The 23,379-nt window shown below is 45.0% G+C and overlaps 1 long non-coding RNA gene across 1 annotated transcript; it reads right to left on the minus strand.

The window, feature by feature from the left end:
* Positions 1 to 83: 83 nt before the first annotated feature.
* LOC131286946 (uncharacterized) lies at positions 84 to 21,890 on the minus strand. Its single transcript, XR_009189256.1, has 3 exons — positions 21,847 to 21,890; positions 261 to 348; positions 84 to 185 (listed from the first exon to the last, which is right to left on the minus strand). It is a non-coding gene; the product is annotated as an uncharacterized LOC131286946 (long non-coding RNA).
* Between the last annotated feature and the right edge of the window lie 1,489 nt (positions 21,891 to 23,379).

Genomic DNA, 23,379 nt, shown 5'->3' on the forward strand with positions numbered 1-23,379 from the left:
TTTCTTCGTGTCCAGCTGACGAAATGGGTCCCGCGCTCCAAAATCGTTGCTACAGATGAAGGTGATTCTGCATCTACCTTTTTCCGTTGGTGTGCACAGTACGGAGTGTTGGTTGGCAACCTTTTCCTTTTCCTCTATCGTTTTAGTAGGCTGGCTGTTGCGCCTTCTTTCCACTGAAAGTTGTACTATGGATTAGAGAGACGGGGGGTGCATGAGAATATATGTACATGGTTGGCTGGAAGCCACGCACCTTTACTTACATCTCTGCCGCACAGAATCCGAAGGACGTTGGCGAAAGAGTTAAGACCCGAGTTTGGTCGTGTCACGTGTACTTGTTTGATTTTGGATCTGCAAGAAAATAAGAAAGGTATAGAGTTATTTCTTTGGATAACATAAAATAAGATTTGAGATGTGTTTTTAAATAATTCAACGAGATTTCTTTATTTGAACCATTACATGAATGGCTTCGTCAAAGCGCAATGGCAAAGCTTATCTGTTAGGTGAGACAGCATAACCCGCTATTCCGCCACACTGTCCGTTTGCATGATTCCCCACCGTAGCACAAACGCGGGCCCTAAACATTGGGACATTTGTGTTGGTGGCGAAGGTTCGGGGTGTATTTGTGGCCGTGTGTGCCGTCTGTGCCTGAGAGTGCACAGGTTGTTTGTTCAACGATGGGCGGTGGAGCAGCATCACAGACACCGAGAGCGAGAGCATTTGAGCAGAAAATCAAACGAATGAGGTCAGGAAAACGGACGATTGAAAGAAAAGAAAAAAAAAGCGACAGCAACAAAAATGCACCTAACCTACTTTTCGTTTCACCATAACCTCCCTACCTTCCCCCTATTAGTGGGCCGGCCTTTTCTCCCGCACGCGCTCTTTGACAAACACTTTAAAATGTAACAATTTTGCAGTCCCTTAAAAGAGCCCCCCTTGTTCGCTACTACTTTATGTGGTTTAAAATAGATAGAAATAACAAAGAAAGTAGTAAAATACATTAAATTATTTTCGAACTGTTGGCCACAGACCATTTTCTTCCAAAACATCTTAAGTAAAATGTTAGCGCTATGTTAGTTGTTATTGTAGGTTGTTATGACTGGGGCCAACAAGATGATTTATATTCATCAATCTATAAAATCGCGAACAAGCACTAATGAAGAATCATAACATTCGAACAATAAAACCTATTATAATTGCTTCATAAGTTTTGTGCGCGTGGCACGTCTTTGGGTGATAAGGAAATAATTCCGCAATCAGTTACAAAATACAGCTAGTAGGAACAGCAACTAACCAATGGACTCTGTCTGTCAGGCGGTGCTACTTTCCATCGGGATGAGGAGGCGGCAAACTTTCAAAGCAAATACCAGCACACACACAGCGCGGAAAGGAAATTCATGGCAAGAGGCCCTACATTGAATTTCCTTGTTCCGTACGAAAGTTTCCAGCAATTCCGCAATGGAATACTATTTTTCGTCTCGCGAATGTTTCGACGATTGGGGGTAGGAGGTAATGTGTTAATGTTTCGCATGTGTGATTTTATTTCAAAGTGTTTTTTTGCCTTTACTTTGTGGCACCCTTATGACATGTCAGGAATTATATGGAAGTAAGAGAACTAAATGTACATTTTGCACGGTGGAGTATAACGCAAAGATGTGTGAATTTAAAAATTCGAAAAGAATATTTTCTTTTTTCCTAGCTGATTTATTATTTAACAAAATGCTATGGCAACACCGGGTCTATAAAATTGCAATAGAGTAATATTAATTGTAATTATATCAAAAAATCTTTCGAGTGCAATTATGCCCTCATGCGTAAACACTGCACTGTTCACTACAAAAGTGCAACACACATGCGCACCAAAAAGACATGTCCAAACATGAGACCACGCATACGGATGTGCGATCGTAGGAAGGATATTACGTAACATTGACGCTACTGGTAGCTCGCCCCACCCTCACATGCATTTTCACGCACGCTCGATCCCCCTAAATAACCACAGGGAAAACACATCGCTTGATCAAAAACGAAAGAAGCCAACATGCGCCAGTGACTTCACTCCAAAACACTGTGGGTAGGCGTCGTGCGCATAATAACTAGCGCCGATTCCGTGCGTGAGTGGAGGTTTTTTCTGTTGATGCTAATGTTTATTAACGCTTCGTTCATAACGTTTTTCACGCTTAAACGCGCTGCAGACAACAAATGAGAATGGGTACAACAAAACAGGGAATCATCATCACTTCCTTATGGGCTCTAGTAGCGTTAAAAAGTGAACCCTTCGCAGTGGTGGGTTTCCCACACAACACGCATTGCTAGAGAAAGAAAATACATTCAGGATCCGAAAGCTAAAAAAAAGTTAAGGAATTAATAAATAAGTTGTGCATGACCACCTCTCGTCTTTTCATACGGAAAAACCAAGGTACCCTAAACCCAATCATTATACACACACATAAACGTGACTCACGGGCGGCACATAATGTTTTCCCTGTCCTTATCAGCCGATGCTGCTCGAGGGTAAAGACACACGCGGGGAAGGTAAGTTGGGCGATACGAAAAGTAAACTCAAACAAGTTCACCAACGCTTGCTCCGCGCTGATATATGACTCTTGCCGTGCCATTTCCGTATGAGTCATGCAAAAGTCCCACGCCAAAATGGGCGGCATACAATGGCCCAGCATAAAAATACGCTCCAGACATCATTGTGGTGCTGTTTATGTTGCAACAATGACGTCATTGCTTTCCCCGAAGTTTACCTTCATCCAAAAGCGAGCGTACATTTTGTTCCGTCTTGAAATAACTTTCGTTTGTGTCCAAGTATGTTTGGATTTGTATAAATATTTATCAATAAACACTATTGTAGGACTTTTACCAAAATTCAAGTCTTCTGAATCATCAATGTAAGGCATGTTATTATATTAATTACAATCAGAAAGCTACGAAAAAAGCGGCGCACAGCATGTAAGCGTTATTTTTTTTAAGATACCGAAATAAACTTCACGGGGACGACCCCGGGAATTGCACCTCGATGGTTTTCTTAAGGGTCCACACACCACCACACCAGCTTTATGCTCTGGGCGTAGGTGATTTATAATCCATAATAATACGTCTGCCACTATGATGATGCAAGTGTGTGAGTTTGCACCGTGCCTCTTGAGTGCATTCTTCTGCAACATCATGTGCATCAACACATACCCTGATGTTATCCAATAAGAGGGGACAGCAACAATGGCCAGCCAGGGAGGAAGCTTGTGTTACTTTATCCATCTGTCGGGCCGCAGAGATGAAATACGATTTTTACTTTGGTATTAAGGAAACGGGCAAAGCTTACACACTCTTCCCGGACGTCTTGAGATGCATATCTCTTGGAAATGCAGTTCTCGTAACGCATGTGCGGTAGAGAAATAAGCAGAGGAAAACATTCTGGTAGATAGAAAGCAATAAAAAAGCAGATGGAGGAACATGTTTGGAAAAACTTTAGATGCTTTAAAATTTAGGAAAAAGGAGGAAAGTGTGCAACGGAAACGATTTTTGCTTTAAACCAGTAGAACAAAGTCTCACTCTACGGAGTATATATCGAAGGAAATCAAAGAGGAATACAGGAAAATTAAACCGAAAACGAGAAAAGTGATACGCCGCGGGATAAAGGGATTGCGTGTATGAAAAAACATACACACGATGGACGAGGTCATATAAAACTGGAGAAAAGGTAGCGATTTTTATCTCTGAAAGACATCACAAAATGACCATCAGGAAGCGTTACAAAAAGTTGCTGGACCATCCAAAGCAATCGTGCGAAAATTAATGCGCTCTTCCGCTGGGAAGTGATTTTCTACAACCAGAAGTTCCATTTTTTTACAAACGAAAGCATACGTAAGTGAAAGGAGGAAAAGGAGGAAAAAAGTAAGCCTAGAACAATTTGTGTCAATATATATTGTTTTAGATTAAATAAAAACAAACATTGCTCTTCATAATGGATTAACTCATGTATAATATTTTCTGGAATCATTAAGATGAACATCGCATCTAAAAGATTCGTATTGAAACAACTGGAACTGATACAAGGAAGCGCGAAATGAGCACTTTTGCGTTTTCCTCTATCAGTTTGTCCTTGGCAAAGCTTTTCGTCAAACAAATAAATGAATACGACGCTTACGTCAAAGTCAGCGTCTCAAATATTCGGCGAAACAGAGAGCCAGCGTGAAGTGAGATAATGTGCACACTGATTCGATTGCCAAGAAAGCTAATTTTGGCCCTGAACCCCGGCTACACGCCAGCTCGCGAGGTGTTGTGTTCAGGGCACACATACATCCTCTCCTCTTTTGTTCTACGACGTCCTTGGAGTACCTTGGAGTAGGCACACGCCCCAACGCTTCAGGGTCGCAAAAGACAAAACAAATCAAAATGTCAGCCTCGCAACATAAAAATCCAATGTTGTAAATTGATTTCGGACGAATGGTTGTCTCGCATCCTTATTTTTTCAACTTTGCTTTTTTGCGATGTTTTTCCCAGAATTTGTTTCGTGAAGCAAATCACATTTTCCTAGAAATATGGAGTGGAAAAGAAAATGATAAGATGAAACTCTACAGACCTTGATTGTGAAAGAGCGAAAATATTCGCTTTGGAAACTAGAATAATTTAAAATAAAAAGGTACAAGTAGTATTTCGCACATAAAAAGCTAATACGCTTTTGATGACGAACTTGTTGTTTGTTGTCTTGCCTTATTGACGCCGCGACCTTCTTTCGCAATTTTTACTCGCAAGCAGAGCGCAGTAAGTAGACGGGGGGACGGGGTCACACCACCGCCCAAACCGATAACCTACTTTTTGTTGCACCAAACCTTTCTGCTGCCGATGGGCAATTCTCATCATTCATCTCCCACTTTCCACTACCCGACAGGGGGAGGGGGGAGGGCGCTTCTCTTTTATCACAGACTGGGGGTTTTATTAATTACTGTTTTGTTTGTTATTTGTTATTTGTTTGTTATTTTTATTAATGCACATTGTCCACCTTAAAGGCTTAACAATCTTTCGCGACTTATTAACTAACCTTAACTAATACAAAAACAAAAAACTAAAGAGAACTGGTGGAGAAAAGGGACAAAGACGAGCATGGAGATGGGGTAGAGGGAAAATCTAAGGCGAAGAGGAGCGCAGATGGGATCGGAGAGATGATAGGGAGGAGAAATCGAACCACTCAAAATGCTCATTGAAGCGACTAACAGCGGCTACAAGCGGGTCGTCCTGGCCAAGACGAGTGCGACGACTAGGGACGGCAAGAAGGGGGCGGGGGCGGAGGATTCGGGAAGGGGCATAGATAGGTATTTGGGAAAGAAGGGAGGCGCAGTCAATCTCACCCAGCAATAAGCCAGCAACGAACAGGGATTGAGCATTGTTGCGTCTAGATTCCAGGGTCTCGATACCGAGAAGTTGGCAACGAGCCTGGTAATCAGGCCTCGTGCCCGAGAGATTAGGATGGCGGTACAGGGCGAATCGCGTGAAGCTACGCTGGACACCCTCGAGCCTAGCGATCCAACCAGAACCTGAAGGGCACCAGACCACGCTACCATACTCTAAGATAGAGCGAACTAAGCTATTGTAGAGAGCTTTAAGGCAAATCGGGTCTGAGAAATCAGCTGCATATTTACGCAGGAGACCAAGCATTTTATAAGACTTAGCAATAATAGCATCTAAGTGATTATTGAAGGTAAGACCTGAATCCAGGGTCACTCCGAGGTCGCGGATAGAATCGACGCGACCGAGGGAAGTGCCTTCAAGAGAGTAGGAAAAAAGGATAGGATTGTGGGAACGAGTAAAGGAAATAGTGGAACACTTGGGAAGGCATAGGGTGAGGAAATTTGCGGAGCACCAATCCAAGAGGAGGTTCAGGAGGGATTGTAATACTAGGCAATCAGAGGGATTATGAATGGGGAGGAAGATTTTAAGGTCATCAGCGAACAAGAGATGAGACGAGGGTGGCAGTACATAGCTGATGTCATTCACATAAATGAGGAAGAGGAGAGGACTAAGGACACTCCCCTGCGGAACACCGGAAGGGCAGGAGAAAGGGTCGGAAAAGCAATCTCTAACTTTCACCCGACAGGAGCGGGAAGAGAGAAAGGAGGCGAACCACGAGGTGATCAGCTCAGAGAAGCCCAGTTTAAGGAGCTTGGCCAAAAGCAGACTATGACAGACTCGATCAAAAGCTGCCTTGAAGTCGGTGAAGACCGCGTCCACTTGGAAGCCCTTATCAAGGTTGACACTGACAGTCGATACAAAATCAACCAGGTTAGTCGTGGTGGATCTGCCAGGAATGAACCCGTGTTGTTGATTGCTTAACTCAGAGCGAAAATAAAATAGTAACGATGGATTGATCACCGATTCGAACACTTTGCTACATGCGCAAAGCAGTGAGATGCCGCGATAATTACTGACTGAGGATCTGTCCCCTTTTTTATGGATGGGGCGAATCCATGAAGTTTTCCAAATCTGAGGGAAAACACCACTGGTAAGCGAACGCTCGAAAAGGGAGCTTAGTATAGGCGCCAGATAAGTATTGCAGCGTTTAAGGACACAGGCCGGGATACCATCCGGGCCCGGTGCAAAAGACATCTTGAGCCTACGGATTGCACGCTCAACCCGATCGACTCCCACCGGGAATGAAGTGACGTGTATAGCGCCGCTGGGGGTGCCCAATAAGCCCGGAGCCAAGTTAGACGAGGCGGTGACCGGTGAGGCAAACACATCCTTGAAGTGTTCCGAGAAAAGGGACACACTTGTTTACAAGTGACGGACGGCGAGGGTGCAGGGGTACTATTTCACTTCCTCCCCTCACCACACAACACGTAGTGTAGTAGTGTCTCGATTGGCAGACGTCGAGACCCGGGCGCCGCCTTTGGGCCACCTGTCCCCCCTCCCCTCCGGCCCTTATGTTTGGAATGAGAGCTGTTTTCGCTTTTGTTCAGTTTTCCCACGGAAATGGGGAAGGCCCCGGTTGTTGAAGGAACGTGCGCGCCGGTGCAAATGTGTGACGCTGGTTGTTGGCTTTCAGCTGCTTCCGTGGACTCTTTTTGATGGATTTTTCCCTTTTGACTTTTGTTCGTTGTGAACCAGGAAAAACAAAACTGTTTCCTTGTCGGGTAGTCTCTCTTCTGTTGCGATTTAATTTAACATTGGAAAAGATGTTTCACAATCTTTTGGCCAGAAAAAAAGGGGTCGTTCATAATATTGGGGTACCTTCTGTGGCAAATTCATACTTAAACATAAAACTAGTCAATGTGATAAAAAAAATTATCGTAAGGTATTTTTACACTTTAATAAAACCAAACTTTTAAAGATGGTACTTTTCAAAAATTCAGTTTCAATTCAAAACACATCGATACTAAATGGCCAACCCACCCTTCTTCAACAACTTGCATCACGCGATCTTTCCCCAATACTAGAAAGAACGAGGGTGATACCGAACGCACACAAACCGCTACGGGAAAAGGCATTCTATGCTTACGCCGAGTGGTGCATACAACTCCACACCGACTCCGAAAGACCACACCATCAATGCAAACCCAGGCAGGGCCCACACCTTGAACTTTCGACGGGTTTCGCCGCTTTTTTCGATGCTCTTTGTGCAACACGGTAATGCATTCCTCCGGAGCGTGACGACGCAGGAGGGTTGTGCCGGAGGAGGACTAGACCTTCGTTCTAATTCTGCTGACCAACGTCGTCCGTGCGCCAGCAAAGCACAGCGAAAATAAGAACACTTCCTAGCGCTGGTTCTCCTTCGCAAGCTGCACCGTGTCTTGGCAAGAACTGCAATAATAATGCACTAGCACCTTTTCTCGTGCAGCCAGGAAGGTCCCAAGAACCAACCGCGGCGTCCCGCGCACGCCAACACCTTGAAGGGCCAATGACCTTGAGAACATCGAATATGGAAGCGTGATGGTCCCCGCTGGTGGGTTGTTCTCTGGGTCTTCTTCAATAAAATGCGCTGCCTTCGCGCGTGTGCATGCAATTGCATATTGGGGCGTAAAAGTGCTGCAAATCGGAGGCCACATTCAATCACGATGCACCACCACATGCATCCTGGGATCGCGCTGGCAAGTCATCTTCTTGCGAATGGTGCATGGAGGATCGGGTACGATCGATTGCGATTTGGAGCCGTAAGAGAAGGAATTCTTAACTCTCGTATGTTTCACCTGAACCTTCATTTTGTGCATCCGCCCTTGGATGTGTTAGTTTTGCGTTATTTAGGGATTCTCCCGATAGAAATCAAAACCCTTTCGGTTACCTTTACCATCGGCAGAAACGGCTGAAATTATCCATCTACGGAACCTTTACATGATGTTATCACCATCAACGTACCTGGAAGGAAATAAAAAAAGAAACATGTTTAGTAAAAGACCCAAGAAACTGAGTTCATGTTTACTACATATAACCAATCGATAACGTGACGATGAGATTTTAAATTTCTCTCATATTTATTTAATGAAACCTATGAGAAAAAAAAACAAAATGACAAAACAAAACAAAAAAATCCTACTCCAATGAATATAACCATAAACCGTACAATAATCATCAGGAAAAAAGATAATCGACTGAAACCAAATGTTAAGACCTGTATCGCAGACATATGATGTGATAGTGATAACGTTGAAAAAACATAACTGCGAATTGCGAACAAAACAACACATCTGTTCGTCCTGAGTATTGCGAAAGAAAAGTGACAGAGAGAAAAAAAAGAGAGGACACATGATGAGAACGACGCAGCTCAGGATGATAATAAGGATGAAGACGTTAAGAGCTATCGACCTAGTTTTGGCGATGGATGTGTAGGAATCTCCCCTCCCTTTCGTCTGTTTTACCCTTTACAGTTTAATGTCAACAGTATGCACCTTCCACATTCGAAGCATAGGAAGAGGCTGGGTGGTCGTCGTTTCAATTGCGAGCAAATTCACATTTTTCCTCCGAGCCAGAATGAGGCGAAACAGTTTTGCAAAGGCACATGAAATTTGCGCACGTTCGCTGAAACGTTGTTCAACATTTCAGTGACGCAAATAGTGGGTGGTATCGAACTACGGAGAGTATGTATGATCGCCTTTTGGCTGTAATAAACAGAAAAAAAACCTAACGGACGCTGCTGTGTTTCGCGTTTGGAAAAAAACGTGAACGAAAAGAAAAACCAAATACTGGTGTATGTGCAGTCTATTCCAATTTCATCTCTTAATTACTCTTATTGTGTTCCAATTTTTCTTCATTTTTTTGTGCATTGCGCCCCATTTCTACTCACCATTTTAGCCAAATAGTTTTTAATCTTACAGCGCGTGTTGCTTTCGATTTGTTTTCATTGTTTCTTTTGATGGAGTTCCAAATTTTGCGCCAACGAAAAAGACGATAGCTTCCAACCTTCAGGTGAACGTCGTTCACGAATCCGTTAAGCGGTTTATCTTCTTCAAAAATCCCACAAGCACAGTTGAAGGAGAATAGCATTATTTTTTGTTCGACTTTCGGTAATAATTGTACCTGTTGAACCGTCTCGTTTTGTTTTAATGCTTCCATTTTTGTTGCCTTTCTCTCGAGTTGTCAATATTTCCTTCATTAGCAAATTATTTTCCCTTTTATTGTTTTGTAAACCATTGTACTTGGTGTCTCTGAAAAGCTTCGATTGATGAGATCAATCGAAGTCTGCAAAAAAAAAAATAAAAAAGATGAAAAACCAAGAAACTACACTTTCGCTGTGATTATTTGCGGCTATTCAGAGAAAGATAACCCATTAAACTCCAACGTTAATGAAAACATTATGCCTGAAAACACGAATAAATGTAACAGGAAATTGCAGATCGAGTAGAAAGGGGTCGATCACTGGAAAGATCTCATCCAAAACTGGCCTCCTCTTAAAACTGGCCACTGGTCATTCTTCGCTCGCGAGCAGAATCGTCGGGAAGGGGAAAAAAAAAAAGGATGAAGGAGAAATACAATTACGGCGGGCACTTTAGTTTTGTTTCCCACTTGGCGGCAATCTGGAGCAACAACTTATCAACCCCAACCTCGCGCGTCCGCTTTATCTCCTACCGCCGATGCATGCACACTGACGCAGACCAATGTGGTTGCTCGGCATACAAACGGCGCCGCAACATGGCAGCAGGGGGTTGAAAAGCGACCCCTTGCTTGGTTTTCTTCTCGTGGGAGTCGTCGCCACTGGCGGGGATAGGGGGAAAGGTGGTCGGAAAATGCGTGTCGGATTTCGAAAGCGACGCAGTGCCATCCATGGACGACTTTTAAAAAAAATGGAAGAATCTTCAAACCTTGACGAGCAAAGTGACAGGCCGGTGGAATGTTTAACCCGGTTGAACTGTGGGGTCTCTGCCGCGATGAGAATTCAGTGGTCAAAATTTGAATATTAATTTGAACACTAACGAGCCACAAAAACCAATGTCGGCATTGTATACTGATTCTAATTGATTTCTGTCTATTTTAAATGTGAATTTAATTACCCACCGTTGTATGACTCACACTTACTCAGTTTGTGGGTCACAGTACAAACCCTTCTGGGTCGCATTCGTGCTCACAGGGTGGTGTTGTGTTGAGTTTAAATTACCACAAAAATACTGTTCCAGTTTTGACCGACCCCGCGTGACAAAACTCACACCACCGTAAAAGGCAAACGGAACGGCCCCGCGTTCTAGGAGACTATCGAAATGTGACCGTTTGAACGTACATAGGAGACTAGTGTGGGGTAATCGGTGGTGATGCCGTTGACAGCCAAACCAGAAGACATAGAAGATGGATGGATGGGGTTTTTAAAAAGGCAACTTCTGAACTAAGAAAAAAAAAAGCTATGAAAAAAGATCCGGTCAGCCTTCAGCAAGGTGCCCGCGGGAGGAGGAGGAGGAGGAGGAGAGATCGGGAAGAACCGAAGGGAGGACATAAAACGCGTGGAAACCGTGGAGAGAGAAAGTGAGGGACGGAGGGATTCTTGTGCCGTTCGTCCGTGGTATCCGTACCCCCGCCGCCACCCGCGCGCAACGTCGACCGTTTGAGGTCATTCAACTAAACGCGTACGAGGGGGGCGTGTTTCCGTTTGCACTCTCCCTTCCCCTTCTTGCGACTCGAAGGGATAGAGGGGTTCTTGCCGAGCGGGTATGTGGTGAATGGTAAGCTTATACATATTCTACATACGACGGCCACAATTGGCCTCTTCGTAACGGTCAGCAACCGGGGGGTAGGGCAGGAACACATGAGAACAAGAGGAGGAGGAACTCCCTCGGTTCCATGGCGGCATGGCTACGGCGGAAGAGCGCCACCCGCTTTTGCAACTGTACTCGTGTGTGCGGGCGAAGGAAAATTCAAGAATTGAAAGCAATCGAACGAACACCCGTTGGTAGGAAAATGGAGCTGCTGCTGCTGCTGCTGCTGGTGGTGGAGTGTACATTAATGCTGAACCGCGGTGAATCCTTTCTACACCACCACACAGCGTGTCCATGTCGGGGTCAAGATGTGTCTGACTGAGGCTGGTGGTGGTGGCGTTTGGGTGAAAGGGGAGAAGTAGAAAAACAAACAATCGCCACACGACGACGACGGATGTGGCGAGAGAGCGTGAACGGGTCAGCTTCTGCCGTTGCATACATATGTTGCCTTCAGCTGAACAGGATAGCGTGCTCTTCTTGAAAAAGGGAGAGGAAGTAGCGTATTTCGTCTCTTCGTATCTCATTTCATCTCAGCATAGAATTTCAAAACGGATTTCTCGCTCCCTCGCGAATGTATGCATGCAACGCAACATATCATGCTGGAAAACATACTACTCCGACACACTCTTCTTCTCGCCAGGTTTGCTTGGATTGTCTCTCGGTTTTGATCCAAACAAGAGGAAACGGCGAGCCTTTCACTGAAGAGGACAAAAAGGAATTTCGGTGAAATAAAATTTGTTCGTCATGCTATTTCGATTAATCAAAACTAAACACATCCCTTCGGGTACAACCTTTTCCACTCCAACTTTTGCAACACATCTTGTTGAGAAGCTGTCCGCACAAGACGGCATTCCTTTATGATTGCCTCTGTGGGATATGTGAAAAAAGCATGAAAAAACTGTGAGGGTGAGAGAAATCAACGAGACTAACCGAGAGAATATGTTTCACAATAGAGAGAGTTGTATTGCAGCACAGCACAACACAACAAGCTACCGAACTTTTTCTCTTCCCCCACCTTCAAAGGAGAGGTCAAGACAGAACCCTTTTCTACTACACTAGAGATCGTGTTCTATGTTTCAGAGCAAAAAAAAAGCTCGCCCCTCACACGTTATGCTCCTATAGTTCCATCGATGTTGCTGCTGAGCCGTATTCGCGTGGTAGTTGTGGCAGCAAGCAGCTGCTCGGTTTTCTTTTCTTGTCCTGCGCCTCCGTCTTTCGACCTGCAAAGCAAACGCCTGCACCAGTGAGTCATAAAATGTTTCATTAATCCCCCATCGCACATCAACAACGGAACACACGTCTGTCTCGAGAAACCCTCCAGGATGATCTTTTACTTCATCCATTCGGCAAGGTGAAGTAGGCAAGAGGGCATTCCAAAGGTTGCCCCGAGCATACAAGTGTGTGTGTGTGTGTGTATGTGCGGCTTAATTTCATTGTCTCTTCCCTTTCCTACCACACCATCGATGGTTATAACATTGAAAATGGCCAAGGACCCCGAGAGCCGATACGGACGCCGAACGGCAAACAAGAAGCACTAGGAGCCAGGGTTGACTAATGGATGGATGGGATGAAATATGGTGGTTGTGTGTGCCTGGGAAAGCGAGCGAAAGATTGAACGAGATCGCGAGAAAGGAAGGAAAGTCGTTTACGAACCCTTTCATTGGGTTGGGTATTTGTGTGTTCGTGTGCATGTTGTGTTGTGGGTTTTTTCATCCGTTTGGGTACACTCTGTGTCTCAAGGGGTTTCCAGGTCGTCGTTCGGGTGGGTTAAGGACTGTGCACTCTGCCAGAGTTCCGTTTCCATCTGTTTTTCGTCCCGCTGCAGGAGGTTTTTGGCCAACGGAACGAGAGAATCACACGAGATGGGCCCGGGTGTGAGAAACGTAGTTGGGAAAAAATGGCTTAGTTGTTGCCCTGCGGAGGCATCCTTAATTCCCTCCTCTGGCGAACTTCCTCCTTCTGTGTTGTGAGCCCTCCCCCCGCGATAAACGACCCCCGCCGTCATGTAAGTTGATCGTCCGCTACCAAGGCCTCGGTTGTACCGTTTGAGGGACCTCATGCAAAGCTGGTACGATGTGGATTGAGGGTTTAAGTATAATAATAAAAAATCGTAATAAGGACGAGAAATTGAGTTTGAACTCTTTTTGAAGCGACAGTTTATATCATCATCTCTTGAAGCAAATTCATCGGAATTTTTGTTTTCTCGTTAAAAACACCATCGGTGATTAAACTTTGGATTATTGCATCAACCACGGACGTGATGTCAGCGGAACGTCCAACCATTTCTTTTCCAACAGATAACCTCTTTTATCATCATAAAAAACACCAACCCAAGATTATCTTTACCCAATGAACATCGATATTTTTCAGGAAAGGTAGCCCCAAGGGTACGATAAACGAGAGAAGAAGAACCAAATAAAAGCGACAAACATGATGATTAAAAACAAAATTTATGCCGCACACCAATACACACAGAAACTCGTCGGCTACGTAGGTAGCGTACACTAGACGATTCAGCCGCGTTTTTGCGCTTGATCGCGGATTTTCAAGCGAACCCGTGGCCCATGATTGCACAACCTGCGACGACGACTTTGCGCTGTCGTCGTCGGCCAACGCCAAAAAACAACAATTTCGCGTCAGCCTCGTGGCGTAGTGGTGTGTGAGAGCAGCGCTAAACATAGCCTAAACTAGATGTACACACTGAAAAAAAAGCAGCAAACCACCATGAACGCTTTACTGTTTTCAGCAACTCGCGATTCGAGTACAACCGACCAGGGAGAGGCACGTAATGGATGATGTGCTGCGCGTGCTGGGCATGGGTAAGTTGTTGTCGTTGTTGTGTACAATCCTCGAGGGTTTGATATGCTTGGACTATTTTAGTAACACGATCGAGAATATTTTTGAGTCGCCTTACTGACGTCGTGTGTTTATGTGCACCACCCATTGTAATATTTTCTGTCAATATGTTACAATGTATATAGCTGTAGTGGACATACTAACAAACATTCTGATCGTAAGTAGCAAAAGTTAACTTAAATTAAGTTAAGGCCCAGTGAAGCGTCATCAAGTGTAACTCGTTACTGCCCATTCATACCCCAAAAGTTATTGTCAATACTATTCGTCGATTCGCTTTTCAGATGCGTCACCGTTCACTTTAAATGATTCATTCAATTCCAGTTATTCGTTCGCATTCGACAATTTAAACAAAACTCCTACCCAACAGCACATTTAGTCCGTCAAATAGCCTGCGGACAACAACAAAACGGACAGGAAACTTGATTCATTGCAACTGAACTTGCTGCTGTTTGAGACGAAGATTTGACCCTCGAGACGTCGTGGCCAGTGTGTGCCATTGCCGCAACCTGCCCTTTCCTACATCTTCCAACTCTAGTGCCAATGCTATCGGTCCTCCATCGGTATCTGTGCGATGGAGCGGGCTGGTGGTGGAAGTGAAGAAGGTACCGTCACAAGGCCACGAAAGTTAGCGCGCGTGTGCATGTTGCAAAATAATAATAATAAAAATGAAGAGAAAACGGCAATAGCAATACAAACAACAGACAGCCACAAGGATCGTGGAGATGGCAAAGGCGGAGCATGGACGGTTTTTACTGAACACGAAAAAGAGTATCACGAGCAAGCAGTAGCCCACCAGTGTGGAATAAAAAATAAACACTACCCCACACACACACACATACACACAGAATCGTGACTGGACAGAGGGCTACTTTGTTGCGGAAAAAATACACGTCTGACGTGATGAGAACGACTACTACGATTGGAGGAAACGAAGTAATCCGCTAAAAGTCCCTTCCCTGTGAACTTAAACATCGATCTAATAGAAACACGTACGTCCACACAAGTCCACATAGAAACGGGAGATAGGAACAACGACGGCGACGAAAACCGAGTTGGCGACGCATCACAAACAGGTTTGATTAGATACGATGGCCAACGCGACAGCGATAACGGGCTGATATGGCGCACCAGTGGCAAAACAAGCACGTAGTGGTGGCAGGGATGGGATGCGGCGCAGACTACGGTTACCAGCTGATGACGTAGTTTCGAAGCACAAACAAAGCGTAGCGTACGTCGTGGGGGAAGTACCCTTCTACAACACAGAGGCCGCCGTTAACTAGATGCGCCATAAGGATGACGCGTTGGTCGATGTTGTTTGTCGGTTCTCGGTAAGGTGACAACGGGGGTTTGTGGTGGTAGATGGCTCTTCATTCGGAACTTTTTTTCTCCTTCGATTCCTTAAACGAAACACAAAGCATTTAGCACCATTACCACCACCACCACCACCACCACAACATGTAGCCCCCCGTCGTTGTTTCTTTGCTTGTGTCCGCGATGTGCTCGCGGGATTGAATATTTTTATCGCCAACTGGTGTCCGTCGTGTCGCGCTAACGAAGGGAAGGCGCGTGATGTGTAATTTTCAAGCAGGAATCAGCAGTTATTTTTTCAACGTTTTTTTTATAACCGTCCGAAGTTTTGTTTGCAGTAACACTTTGTGGAGCGCTGAACAGTCTCGTTTCGACTGAAGCTGTGTTGTGAAGAATGCTAAAGAATCTATCATGATCACTACGAGTACTAACTAGCGCAAACTATATTAACTGTTAACACTTTTTCTACAGTTTCTATTTTCCTACTGCAAACCCGTTTTCTAGGATGTTTTTGCAATGTGTAGTACAATATATTTTTCGATCGCCACAGCCACGACACAACACCCAGAAAAGCAACTCGAGTCTACACCGTTGTCAAGTACACGCATACACACACCGGCAGGCAATTTCGTAAGAATTATGCGACTTGAAAAACACGAACGACATACAATCACCAAGGGAACACACCAAGTTTTATGGTGAAACTCCTCACATTTTATCAGCGGCCCGTGCCGTTTTTCGCCCCCAGCTGATTTCGTCGGATACACGTAATCGCGGCGAACCACACGTAAACACACGCACGCACGCGCACACTCACACACACACACATTCAAACGACGTCGTACAACGCACACCACACGCGACGGTGAGTTTCACTTTATTCACGCGGACCCACGATTGTGAGGCAGAGTGTGTTTAATGAATTCCGCGGCCAACCACGGATGAAAAGCAGTAAATACGTGGACGGCGGGGGTTGGAGCGAAGAATTTACACAAATGTGCGATATAACAAGTCACCATTTTTTTCTCATTACACACTAGATCTTTCTATTAACTCGAGGCAGGCGCCATTTGGGGGATTTTTTTCAATTGAACAGCCCAGAAAACAAGGCGGATACGAAACTACGCAATATGCTGCTCTATTGCTACTCACATGATGTACGCGCGTACTGGTGCAATAAGGGCACCCTTATTTGTCCCTTTGGAACAAGCCGTAGAAACACTTCAAGAGGCAAGTGAAAACATATAAGCGATGGCTAAGAGAGTGCACACATCATCGCAGAGCACGCCTACTACGCGATAGCCTCCTTTTGCTCGATTCCGTTACGGATTGTGGAAAGAAGATTAATGAAACCGAAATACCGAGCAGCCGATGAAAATTATTTCATCCACCGAACGGGGTGTGGAAGGAAATTCAGACAACTTTGCCGTCTATGAGGGTGCAATCCACACCACCAACCAACTAACATCCCGGAAGTAACCTGTGCGCAACCTTCACACAACACAAATACACACACATGAACGCGCACGCACCCAATCCATCAGGCGTGAAGAAGCGAATCCCCAAACCCCCCCGCAAGCAACGGAATTGAACGAATTCAGATGTAAACCACAACGAGGAAAACCGCGAACAAGCGAAGACCAAAAGCGATCGCGATGATTATTACGATGATGACGATGATGATGATGATGGTGGCGATTGACGACAATGAGCTGAATGAGTCAAACCAAAACCTAGCAGCAATACGAAAAGTGCTTTGAAATTGCGCTGCTGGCAGCAGTCGCCTGCTTAATGAACATACAAAAGCGCACTATTATATTGCACACACTACGGGTTGGCAGGAATTATTACCATCAATTAGGGGTGACGCGACTCGCTGGTACAGCGAAACCAGCGCGTACGACGGCCACACGGCTCCTTTATATCTCGCTCGACGATTTCGGGTGGCTACGCACACTTTCCGTGAATCCAAGATGGAGTAACTGCAGCGACGGACACGGCGCGCACAGTTTCACACACAGCACACAGCAAGGCCAATACTACAATCAGAAAAAAATACTGCGACCAACACAAAACGGGCGCACGGGCGGGACTGTTCCCGAAAGATCCGAACGATTTCACAACTCGACTCGAACTGACGATTTTCCGTGGACGAACGATGCAATCCACCACCCCGTGGGGATGACGGTGTCGAAAAGTCCCATCATAAGAGAGTGAGCGAACATACTCTCACCGTTTTCAAATTTCGCTCACCATTCCGCTGTCGCGGATTGATTACTTTCGTCTATCTCTTTCCCTCGCATCCCAGTGGAACCCGGTTAAAAAATACAGGGTGATTATTTTACACCGCAGAGGCGTTGGTGCATAGCGGCAGAAAGAGCAAACTAATCCCAGGAGAATCGTTACTCTCTTCGCTCTCTCACCAGAAAGGCAATCGCTCTCCGCGCTGTACCTGTTCCGTTCGCGTTTCATCCGCCTTCGCGGACCCTTTGTACTTATCGTTTCTGCGTACTCTTTTGTGTGCTCGCTCTTTGTGTGTCACACACAACGGAGTGAACGACCCGCGGAGGGACGGCCGGAAGGTGGTCGAACGACGGCGGCATATGTTATTATTAATTTTGCCTTTCCATGGCGGAGCGACGAGTCGCAGACTCTCCTGTGCTTGTCTCGTTCGTGTCCGTCCATGTGTCTACCAGGCGCGGGGGGCTGGAAGGACGAAGTGAAGGTTTGTCCGTCTGCTGTGGTGACGTACAACTCTTGAATTTCCTTCTCGTCACTGTCCCAAGAAATGCTGCCACACATACAGACACAAACGCTGCTTGCTTGTGCTAGCTACAGACGATGAAGACGCAGAAAGAAAATATGCAACGCAGCGCAATAATCTTCTAAAATACGTAATAATCATGAAGAACTTGGAACCGCGGAATACCAGAGTTAGAAAATATAAAGTCCTAATCATTCCTAATGTATGTAATAACCAAGGCGATATAGCTTAGTAAGTTGTCAAAAAGCAAAAGACCATGCGGTTTTGTTTATCACAGTAAAAGGGTATGTTGGGAATAATGGTTCATTGATGGTGACTCTATCACATGCGGAGAGATGATGTTATCAAGTTTCTAGACCTTTCGATAAGGAATACCTATCACGAATGCGTTATATCTTTCCTTATCATACATCTTTCTAACCATGAAACCACGAGAGAGTTTCGTGAAGACGATAGCAAACCAACCAAGATAAGAAACAGATCGTGGAAGATGGTGAAGTATTCAACGACGTAAAATATTCTTTTCTAGCTAGTGTAGATATTATGAATCACATAAAATGGTAAAACAAATGATACAAAACCATATTGGGTTGGCTTACTAACTGTCTAACCATTGAAGAGATCCGTCCACATTGACTTGCAAAAACCTCACAAAGACGCTTTTTGTCGTTTCTTCAACTGTTACCACCCCGTTTGGACATATCCGCAGAGCAGCTGTGAAGGACGACGGTGCGCGCGTGGGAAGATTCGTGTAGTTAATTCCCTTCTCTCGAGAAGGCGCCTCTATTTAGTTTTTTGGTTTTACTCCGACCATCCCAACACCCTGCGTCCATCGATCAGGGCGAAACTGAGGAAGCAGCATTGTCACCCACACATAGCCAAACCGAACTTGGCCAGCAACCAGGAAAAGCCAATCCCCTTCCTGTTATTGTGGTCCACAAAGAAGTGGCTCCAACAAAGAACCATCCGACGGCAGGCGCTTTGCGTTTTCCGTTGCATACAAAGGAGGTGTAGGAAAATCTATCCCCGTTGGTACGGAATGTGCGCCAGCAGCAACACGGCGGTTGCGGAAGCATTTTGCTGCAGATTTCTCCTACCGTCCCCATTTGCACACGACGGCAGGGGTTCATTTTTCTTTCGGAGGATAATTTCCGCTTCGCCCCACCAGGAAGACGACGATGATAAATCGGGATTCCTTGTTGTCTGCAGTCACTCGCTGAAGCGTCGAGGAGGTGGGAGTTTTTCCTGGGCGAAGTGGAGCAATTCTCACCGCTCTAGAGAAAGATAGTTAAAGTGGATCTTGCACCTCGGGAAACTGACACCAGACGTACCAAGTTTTCTTATTGTCAAAGGTCAGGACTCAAAGTTGCAATACAAGCTCATAGGAAAATGGAAAATTTAGCCATGCATACAATATACGTTCTACTTGTAAATTGTAGAATCTTGAAATATATTGAACAATTTTCCGTTAATTTGGATAAAACTGGATTTAGAACAAGAAGAAACGTACGAGCTGGTAAACGAAACAAAATTCTTGCAGATATAAACGACCCCTCCTCCAATCGGGTTTTGCAAGCCTTTCGCGTTTGCCACACAGACAAAAAATAATCATATTTCCTTTTCCGTCTTCACCAACGGCAATCATCACTACGATCCGTGCCGGATGACTGATGATGGTGGGTTGAAGCACTTCTACTGGCTTTAAGAAGGCGATCCGAACTTGGAACACGCAAAAACAAAACTTTGTTAGGAAGGAATGGGCATGGAAACGAGACCTATCCAAAAAAAAATAACGTAAAGACGGCAATCGCACGATCTTCGTGATTTCCGGGGAGGGGTCGGTAGGAGTATAGAGTTGCAAGGAATCTCGGGTTCGATTTAACACCGGTTCGGTTTGGCGGTAAGAAAAACGGATGTAGAGGAAAGCGTGGAAAAAGTTTAGCGAGTAAAGTTATTATTGATAAGAATTATGTTCGCTCCACAATCCTTGCTTATGCAGTGGGTTGTTATTCTGACGTTTGTCTTTTGAGCAAAGTCCCCAAATAAACAACCAACCCGCCCTCTCTTCACGGAAACGTCCATCGATGCCCGAACAAACGCACTACTTCTGATCTAGTAGCGATCCCTACCCCACCTGAGGCTGGAGGTGTTGATTGCATAGGAACAGTACCAGCTGACCTGCGACTGTCTTCCCTCAAATTACACCTCCCCTTCTCCGTCCACAAACCAGGTTTCGGACAGGTGGTAAGCAACAGCACACGACGGAACCGACGGCACGCCGTGTAATGCCTGCCCTTCAACCCCCAATTCGCTAAACCCACCCTCCCTATAGCTTCGCAACGTCTTCTGCGTTGCAAACGTATCCACTCCATTCTGGTTCCGTGTTTATTCACACACAACAAAAGAAGCGCTTACGATGCGAAGACGGCGGATAGGACCGGGACGGACGGAGCCAACGACGACGACATGATGACCTTAAAGGCGATCCCCATCCCCGTCACCGTCTTGGGCAATTGCGCGGAACTAAAGGGTGAGCAGAGCGGAAAACCCCGCATTCACGGCTCGCTCAGACTCGAAAGAGAAAAGAAGAGATGCGAAAGAGAACGGCGTGGGGTGGAAAGAGAAAACTATCCGAGCGAAGGGGGTTAAATAAAAAAACACAAATATTCTCTTCTCGGCCCCATCGCTCGAGGCGGGGGGTTCTCTTCAGTGAAGACGGCGGCGGCGACGTATGTTGTTTCCGCCTTCTCTGCTCCTCCTCCACCTCTTCCTCCAACAGCCGCGGGACCTTCTTAAAGATTGCGGCGACGCGTGCTAGCAGCCTGACGTTTGACGATGCAGAAACTTGCAGGCGATGGAGGGTGAGTTGGTGCTGAGAGGAAGTAAAACTACAACAACAGCAGAGCTAGAAACAATCGTCGTGAGCATCGCCGCCTTTGCAGCGGATTTTGTTTTTCTTACTCCTCGCGGTTTGTACGCGAAACAAAGCAGGCCGACAACTTTGTGACGAGAGGCAGCAGCAGCAGCAAGGGGTAAAAGACAAGTCTCCATCTTCGCGTCTGCGATATGTGTATGTGTGTGCGCGCGTGTGCTATGTTTCCCTTTCTTCCTCAGTACTCTCTTATTCTTTCATCGCGAACACGCGAATAAAAAGCTCGCCGCGGAGGGAGCTGAGTAGGGTACACACATACACACACGTTCACTCCTACAAATCAAGTCGTCTATGGTTTAATGTACGTTAGAGAAAGACGGAAAGGAAAAGCTATCGAGAAGATGGATAAGACAAGACGGGCCAAGTGGGGAAGAGGAAGATCGTGGCTGTGCGTGCGGTGCGCCCCTAAGCAGATCGCGAAAGAGCGGTGTGGGGACGGGTGGTGGTGTGGTGCAGAGAACATTCCTTCACTCGACCTTGCTCGGCGACATCACACCAGCGGCGGCGTTGAATGTGCCGTTAGGCTCTAAAAACCACGACCGACCACAAACAAGATTTCCAGCGGAGCCCTACAAGACACGCCGACGTGTAAGTAGTCCTCATACTAAAGTGGCAACTCGCAAGTAAGTTGCGGAAAGGAAAAGATTTGATTAATCAACAAACACAAACACGAACGAACATAATAGTTACGAAAGTGGGAAAATCACACAAAACCTGTTTCACTGCATATTCTACTGGTAAACATACTTTACAATTATGTTTAATACTCCATGGTTAAATCTAATAAACAACCATTTTTATATAATGCTTACCGTATAGAAATGCCAATCGGGAATATTGATTAGAAGAATGATCTGTAAATAGAAAAGAGAAAATGAAAACAAATTAAGATATTGCTTAAAGAAAATTTAAAGTAATTCTAAACTACAAACATGTTATCATTTACCATTTATGAACAGCAAACCATATGATGTTACTTACAGTCTACACACATTATAAAGCCCCGAGTACTAGTTTTTTTAAATAAGTAAACAATTTTGTCTTTTTATTTTACGGGGTATAAAATCAAGATCTGACCTCGATTAAGGTGTTCAGATGTTAATTCCCTAGTTGCCTATTCTTAATTTCTTAATACAGAGCAATATTTCTATTCTTGCTTCATACTTGAGTAGAAATTGTACAGTTCGTCCCACTTCAGCTTGGAATGGAATGCATTAAATTTAATAACCGACAATAGCTTGACCAAATTAAGTCATACATGGATAAGGAAATCAACATCTATTCTGCTTCACTTCTTCTATCTTTTACTGTGCGATTTGTGAAGAATTATTCTATAATATTTTATATCGTATCAATTAAACACTGATCAAATGAATGCACTTTTTCGATCTGTACATACTAAGCTCCGTTTAATTTGTGATCTCCCTACCAACACTACGATTGTAAAAAAAACGTGATCACAAACGAAGGTAAGCGTTGCGTTTATTGATTTTATTCACCCAATGCAAAGTAGCAACGATCCTAGAGAGCACGGAACACGATCCTAGAGAGCACTGATCGCTTGGAAATATTAGCATAAATAAACGAGACAAGCATGACTTCTCTTTAGCCGCTAACCTCCCAGGTACACCTCACCCATGGACAAGGGAACGCGCGAAACATGCCAAGGATTTTCGAATGCGCACGGGCGAGAAGAAGCAGATCTCCTTAGGGCCCCCCCCCATTCTCACGGCAGGAAGTTGAGCACGAATTAATTCGAATACGAATGAGCAGTCATACACACGCTTATCCACAACCACGTCATGTGCCCATTCAATGCCGGAACGGGCGATTGATCGCAATGAAATGTTATGGAGAAGGAGGAAATCGGCGTTTTTCTTTTTGTTTTGGAATACAATAAAGTTCGTCGCTCGCCGTGGTAAATGTTAGAAATACAACTTAGGGGAGGCGCATATAGAACATAAAAACGAATGTGACTTAGATGGTGAACCAAAGTGAACCTCTTTTCCGCGTAGGTAATCGGTCAACTGGAACGAAGGTATTCTAGAGATCACGTCGAAGTCAAGACTGCCATCTGATTATCTCCTATATGGAGGTATTGTGAAGGAAACGACCCGTTCATGACCAAGTCTCCTTTTAAGCAATCCAAATTCACAAAGTCACTTATTCATTTAACAGACTTTTTTCACTGTACAGTAAACTCCAAATCAAGACATATTTTTTAGTGACTATTGGAACTTAGTTAAGTGTATCTTGGATGAAATGCAGAAAACTTATGCGGTAAGCAAGCATAAGAGCCATTTTTTAATAATTTTAATTGACCGAAGGAGCGATTGAGAGAAACA

This window comes from Anopheles ziemanni, chromosome 3, assembly GCF_943734765.1.
Source record: "Anopheles ziemanni chromosome 3, idAnoZiCoDA_A2_x.2, whole genome shotgun sequence".
Classification (NCBI taxonomy): domain Eukaryota; kingdom Metazoa; phylum Arthropoda; class Insecta; order Diptera; family Culicidae; genus Anopheles; species Anopheles ziemanni.